Source organism: Bidens hawaiensis, unplaced genomic scaffold (assembly GCF_021521415.1).
Source record: "Bidens hawaiensis isolate Kalapana, Puna unplaced genomic scaffold, B.hawaiensis_p1.1 tig00014257_1, whole genome shotgun sequence".
NCBI classification, from domain to species: domain Eukaryota; kingdom Viridiplantae; phylum Streptophyta; class Magnoliopsida; order Asterales; family Asteraceae; genus Bidens; species Bidens hawaiensis.
In genome coordinates this window covers 208,066-214,629 of record NW_027492228.1, presented here as the reverse complement: position 1 = coordinate 214,629, position 6,564 = coordinate 208,066, and the positions used below count along the sequence as shown (strand labels likewise).

General features: G+C 37.3%; 1 pseudogene across 1 annotated transcript; it reads left to right on the top strand.

Moving 5' to 3' along the window:
- Positions 1 to 210: 210 nt before the first annotated feature.
- Positions 211 to 4,365, top strand: LOC143546166 (nuclear/nucleolar GTPase 2-like; annotated as a pseudogene). Its single transcript, XR_013137565.1, has 9 exons — positions 211 to 346; positions 410 to 567; positions 651 to 752; positions 854 to 958; positions 1,078 to 1,206; positions 2,322 to 2,462; positions 2,547 to 2,647; positions 3,816 to 3,873; positions 4,020 to 4,365. The product of XR_013137565.1 is annotated as a nuclear/nucleolar GTPase 2-like (transcript).
- The last annotated feature ends 2,199 nt before the right edge of the window (positions 4,366 to 6,564 follow it).

Below are 6,564 nucleotides of genomic sequence, written 5' to 3'. Positions count from 1 at the left end.
GCTGATACTAGCAGAATTTGTGTTGGTTCGCAGCTGTAATGCGCCAGTTTTTTTGGTTCTACATATGATATCATTTGTTGTATTTTGGCATTGAAAGGTAACGAGTTTATAGTTTAACTTTTTTACGTATGTGTTTTTGTTGATTTAACGGCCCGTCGCGAAGCGTGGGTCATAAATCCTAGTTGAATTCTAATTTTTCATTACTCTTTTTTAAAGCAATCGAGTGTTCATCTTCTTGATACCGTGTCGTTTGCTGATGCATTTGGACCCAAGGGGAAGAGGAAACGGCCTAGATTATTGGCCGCTGATTACGAGTCACTTGCCAAGAGGGCTGATGGCTCTCAAGGTAATCAATCTCGTGTAGCTTTTGTAACGGGAATATACGCTAACACGTGAGCTGACTTTGTAGATGCGTTTGAGGAAAAGTGCGGTGGCGTTGATCCAACGAATGAAAATGTGGATGGATTTAGGGATCTTGTTCGCCACACGATGTTCGAAAAGGGTCAGAGTAAGCGTATATGGGGCGAGCTTTACAAAGTCATTGACTCTTCTGATGTTGTTATTCAGGTTAGTGAATGTTTATGTAATCGTATGGCTTTGTCATCTGAAGCATGTAATAGTTACCTTTGTGCTTATGTTTCTGATTATAGGTACTGGATGCTAGGGATCCGCAAGGTACAAGGTGCTATCATCTTGAAAAACATTTGAAGGAACATTGCAAACACAAGCACATGATTTTATTACTAAACAAGGTAACCATGATCGATTTTTGTAAATCCTTAGGTTTTGGATGCTAGGGATCCACAAGGTACAAGGTGCCTAATCATTGACTTCTCTTGTTGAATTTGTGTAGTGTGATTTGATCCCACCGTGGGTCACAAAAGGATGGTTGCGGGTACTGTCTAGGGAATATCCTACTCTTGCATTTCATGCAAGCATTACCAAATCTTATGGCAAGGTATACCCTCTACATTATGATTATTGTTGAAATATTATGCATTGTATAATTACTCTTTTCTGTGTAAGCATTATTATCTATAGTGTTTACATGATAATAATTTGTTTTGTTGCTTGTAGAATTCTCTTCTGTCGGTTTTGCAACAATTTTCACGCTTAAAAAGTGACAAGCAAGCTATATCAGTTGGTTTTGTTGGGTATCCAAATGTTGGCAAGTCATCAGTCATCAATACGCTACGTACCAAAAATGTAATGCTTGGTGTTTTATTTATTTCAATCAATCAGTCATACCCAGTATAAAATCCCACCAATTGCAAAGCTATAAGTAGGGTCTGGGGAGGGTGGGATGTAGGCACACCATACCTCTATTCAATAGAATAGAGAGGTGGCTTCCAGAGAGACCCTCAGCTCTAAAAGTCATATGTATGGGAGAATATAAAAACAATCAAAATTCACAGTAATATAATTAATAATGGTGTTTTATACATTTATTTATTTATTTTTATCTTTTAATGTATAGAGGTCACAACGTGATGCAATATTTGATGCTTATGTTACATTGGTTTTACAAATGATATGGACTGATTTTGGTCTCAAAACAAACCAAAAATTAAATGTTTGGTTTTTTGGGTTTTTCTGGAGAAACAATTTGGTTTCGGTTTTTACATTGGTTTTGTTCTTTTTCGGTTTTATTATTTGCATTTGGAAGTTTTGGGCTGAAACCAAAGCAAAACAAATATTCAGTTTTTGTATTTTTGAAAACCGTTTGTTTTGGTTTTTACAATGGCCTCGGTTTTGGTCTTTTTGGTTTTATTATTTGAGTTTGAAATTTTTGAACTGAAAAAATGGCCCAAATAGTGAATTTGGGCTGCAAACTTTGGGCCTATATATTTTTGTTAATTAAAAATTAATTGATTAGTAAACATTTGTACCTAAATAGTTTATCCTCATCTATATGATAGATTGGTGTCAACTCAGGAGGAAGAACTGGTAATAGACACAAAACCATCCATTTTGGTTCTATATTTGTTCGAAGAAATTGCTTAGCCAATTCCATGCGTCTTAACCAAAAAATCTTTTGTTCTTCCAACTTTTTGATCTTCCCATTCATTCCCTGTGGGTATTGTTACTCAATTTATTAATTTTAGATTATATAATTATTTTTTTTTAAGTTACGGTTGGTTAATTTGGATTGGTTTGGTTTTTTAAAATGAACAATGAACAAAGTCGTCGCTTTTTGTTGGGTCGGTTATTATGGTTACATTTTGGTTGTTTTGGTTTCGTGCACACTCGCAATAGAACACTATATCATGAACTTGCAAGTATACTTCTTTGCTAACATTTTTCTTTTGTTTTTTTAAAAGGTTTGCAAGGTGGCTCCGATTCCCGGAGAGACAAAAGTTTGGCAATACATAACACTTACAAAGAAGATATTTTTGATTGATTGCCCCGGTGTTGTTTATAGTAGCAGTGATACTGAGACCGATATTGTTTTAAAGGGCGTGGTATGTTTTAAAGAATTTGCTTTCCAGACGCTTTTGATTTATTTTCTTATACTTAACTGTGAAATACTTTTACTATTTTTGCAGGTGCGAGTCACGAATTTGCATGATGCAACCGAGCATATTGGTGAAGTTTTGAAACGTGTCAAGAAAGAGCACCTTGAAAGGGCATACAAGATAAAAGATTGGTATGCCTTGTTTATTAATATCTTCACATCGTTAAAAATGAAACTATGGTTCTAAATTTTATTAAACTAGCTTAGTAGCTTACTTTTAGGCTCACTTCGAGTTTTATTTCTAAAGCGCTAGCTCGGCTCGCGCGAGTCTGTGTGTGTATAAATTTTTTTTTGTATATAACATAATAATATATATTATTTAGTTATTTCTATCATAATATCATATGTAATAATAGTTATTATATAAATATATATATATATATATATATATATATATATGTGTGTGTGTTAAGTATATTAGATCATAGTCACATGGTTCGCTGTACGGGAACGTGGAACGGGATCGCAATTCGCTAGGTTCCTAAAATTCGGTACGGGAGGGGCGTAGGCTCATTTCGAATCGCTTAGGTACGATGTACCATATAATGTGGTACGATGTACCGGTTAATCGGGATTAATCGGATTGAAATTTTTATGTCTTTTTTTATTTTTTTCAAATCTATATACACACATATTATAAAAAGTTTATGGTAAATTTTAAATAAAAACTGTGACTTCGAGGGTGAAGAATGTAACTTTCGTTAAAAAGTAACAAATAGAACGAGGGTCTCCCTCCCTCAAACCCTAATTTCAACCCTAATTTCAGCCGCATCTCTGAAATTTTCATCTATCTTAGATTATCCACCTCCATGTATTAGTCAATTTCATGTTCCCATGGAGTGGCAAATCGTGTTTACAAAATCAAGAAGTTCGCGATCCCGAACGCATCTGGTACCACTGAATCAATTATCCAGAACGCCAATTGCAGAGCTGGAATCGCGATCCAGAGCGTTCCGAGATCGTGTTCGTACCGTGTTTTGGTACGAACGGTCCAGAACGAAAATCGTGGCCAAATGAGCGAACCATGTGACTATGTATTAGATAAAAAATTATATTTATCATAGGCTCGTTTAGGTTGCAAGCCAGCTTGAGCTCGATAACATAAGCTTCGGCTACGCCACTAGGGCTCGTTTGTCAAACAAGCCTAGTTTTAACTTTTAGGCTTGAGCTTAGGCTCAAGATTGTTTAAGCTCGGCTTGATTAGGGCTTTTAGTGAGGCAATCTAAAGTAGCTCACGAGCCTTGTTATTTCAGGTGTAACTGCAAATCATATTTTAACTCTATTTTCATGTGTATAACAGGGAAGATGAAAATGACTTTCTGGTTCAGTTATGCAAATTATCAGGCAAACTTCTAAGGGTAATAATTTTATTCATTTTCAAGATATTACTGTCAAAGCATATAAGTCAACCAAGTCAGATATCGTTTTTATGATCCTATTTAACAAGTTAATGTTTATGTGAAATTAAGAACGTTTACTAAAACACGACACTCATGTTTTACAGGGAGGTGAACCATATCTAATGACTGCGGCAAAGATGGTTTTACATGATTGGCAGAGGGGTAAAATACACTTCTTTGTTCCACCCCCGAAGTAAGATGACGTGGCAACTGAGCTTGAAACCGAACCTAGTGTGGAAGAGAAAGATGTGGTGGTGGTGGATGAGAATAAAGAAGTGGCAGCAAAAAGAAGCATAAAAAACATTGTTTCGTCACAACAATTAAAGGATGTTCCAGTTCAAGAGGAACTTTTCACTGAGAATGAGTTAAAGGGGGAGGCTAAAGAAGAATCATAGATTTTGTATCTGTTTTTTTAATTAATTTTGATAATAAGATATTGCATGCATTTCCTTTTAATTTTAACTTTAATATATTGATTTTTTTTAGAGAGAATTGAATACCTTAGGGCTTCGACTTAACTTATTTAGGTCACATACCATAATGGTATTTCCCTTACATATATTATTATTATTATTATAATTATTATTAGCTTTTATATAGCTGTTAAACTGTGATCTTATTATTAATATTATTATAATTAGTAGTAGTTTTTATATAACTGTTAAACTTTTATTTCCTTTATTGTGCTTCATACACATGTACTTAGAGCCGAGGGTCTCTCTGGAAGCCACCTCTTTATTCCTTTGGATAGAGGTACGGTGTGCCTACATCCCACCCTCCCCAGACCTACTTATAGCTTTGCTGTCGGTGAGATTTTACTGGGCATGATTGATTGATTGATTGATATATTGATTTTTTTTAAGTTTTAGGGGTAAAAAAAATAGAGGGGTATTATAGTCATTTCATATAAATTTAATGGAACAAATAAATAGTGTTAAATCGTAAGGGTTGAACTGCAATGAAGATGAAATCTTAGGGACTAAATTAGCAGATTCAAAAATGTTGACCGGAAACAATATATTTGAACAAATCATAGGGACGAAAATGACTTGAATCCTCGCTACTTGTGTGAAGAGGTGAAACTGGTTTGATCGCCAGCAAAGAAAAACCTATCTATACTATATTTTTTTTACTGATTATATATTCACGTAATCGTTTCACCAGACTGTTGGATACGAACATAAAGGATTTTATTAGTGACCATCATGTGAGAAAACATACATAGATAACTCATAACTGAAATATTATGTGTTTATTTATTATAAGTTATAGTTAAGCAAGACACTACATGTATCTTAAATACATAAATAAGCTTGATTGGTTCTTAGCTAGCTAAGAACAAATTCAATATTGTAATTAAGCTTGATTGGTTCTTAGAGATAGCTAAGAACAAAGTTCTGAATCAACCGTTTTAGGAACTAGGTAGTGGTTGGGGTGATGACATGTGATGAGTCTTGTTCATTAACGAGTGCACCCTCTTTGACTTTAATGGTAGTTTCAACCACAACCTCATTTGATTTTGACTCATCATTATTCTGAGTGCCAAAAGCATCTGATGGTTCCTGTTGGGGAGGATAGAACGGTTCCGGTTGTGAAGGGTAGCTCAGTTCCATTTGAGGAGGGTAGGCTGGAGAATAGGTTGGCTCCAAAAGAGGTGGTATAGGGCTAAGGCACCCCGGGTTAGTACAACCCGGTTCCAAATGAGATAGCACACATCCTGGAGTAAGACACCCAGGGTTAGGTTGGGGAGCCCATCCTGGCTCTAAATGAGATGGTACACATCCAGGAGTAAGACATCCAGGGTTAGGCTGGGGCTGAGGAGCCCATCCTGGCTCCAAATGAGAAGGCACACATCCAGGGGTAAAACACCCAGGGTTAGGCTGGGGAGTCCAATCTGGCTCTGAGTTAGATGGTACACATCCTGGGGTTAAACACCCGGGACTAGGCATGGGAGCAGAGCTTGGTTCACATCCAGGGTTAGGTTGGGGAGGGTACCAATTATTAGGAGCACAAGCTGGTTGACATGCAGGATTAGTTTGGGGAATGCAGTTTGGATGGCAAGCAGGGTTAGGTTGTGGAACGTAGTTTGGTTGGCATGCCCCTTGGGGAGCACAGTTTGGTTGGCGTGCAGGATTAGGTTGGGAAGCCCAGTGTGATTGGCAATCAGGATTAGGTTGGGGAACCCAGGCTGGTTGGCATGCAGGGTTAGGTTGGGAAACCCAGGCTGGTTGGCAATCAGGGTTTGGTTGGGGAACGTAGTTTGGTTGGCATCCGGTGTTAGGTTGAGGAACATAGTTTGGTTGGCATCCGATGCTAGGCTGGGGATTGTAGGATGGTGCCAACCCCCCCGGAATTGGAAGCCGACCAAAAGGACGACCACAATCAATTTGATTAACATCGGTAAGGCTTGTAGGTGCAGTTGATGTAGATCCATGAACCACTTCTAAAGGTTCACTACTATTCTCTTCAACCAGCTCAGTATCCGAGAGACCATTACGTGGCATGGGTTCATTTGCAGCTTGGTTTAATTCTTCACTAAGTTGCATTTTAGACTGTGTTAGCATGAATTCGGATGAACGGGCAGATCCTAACCTTGAGCCATGGCTAAGACAGAGAACCATGACCAAGAAACCTATGCAAACGCCATTT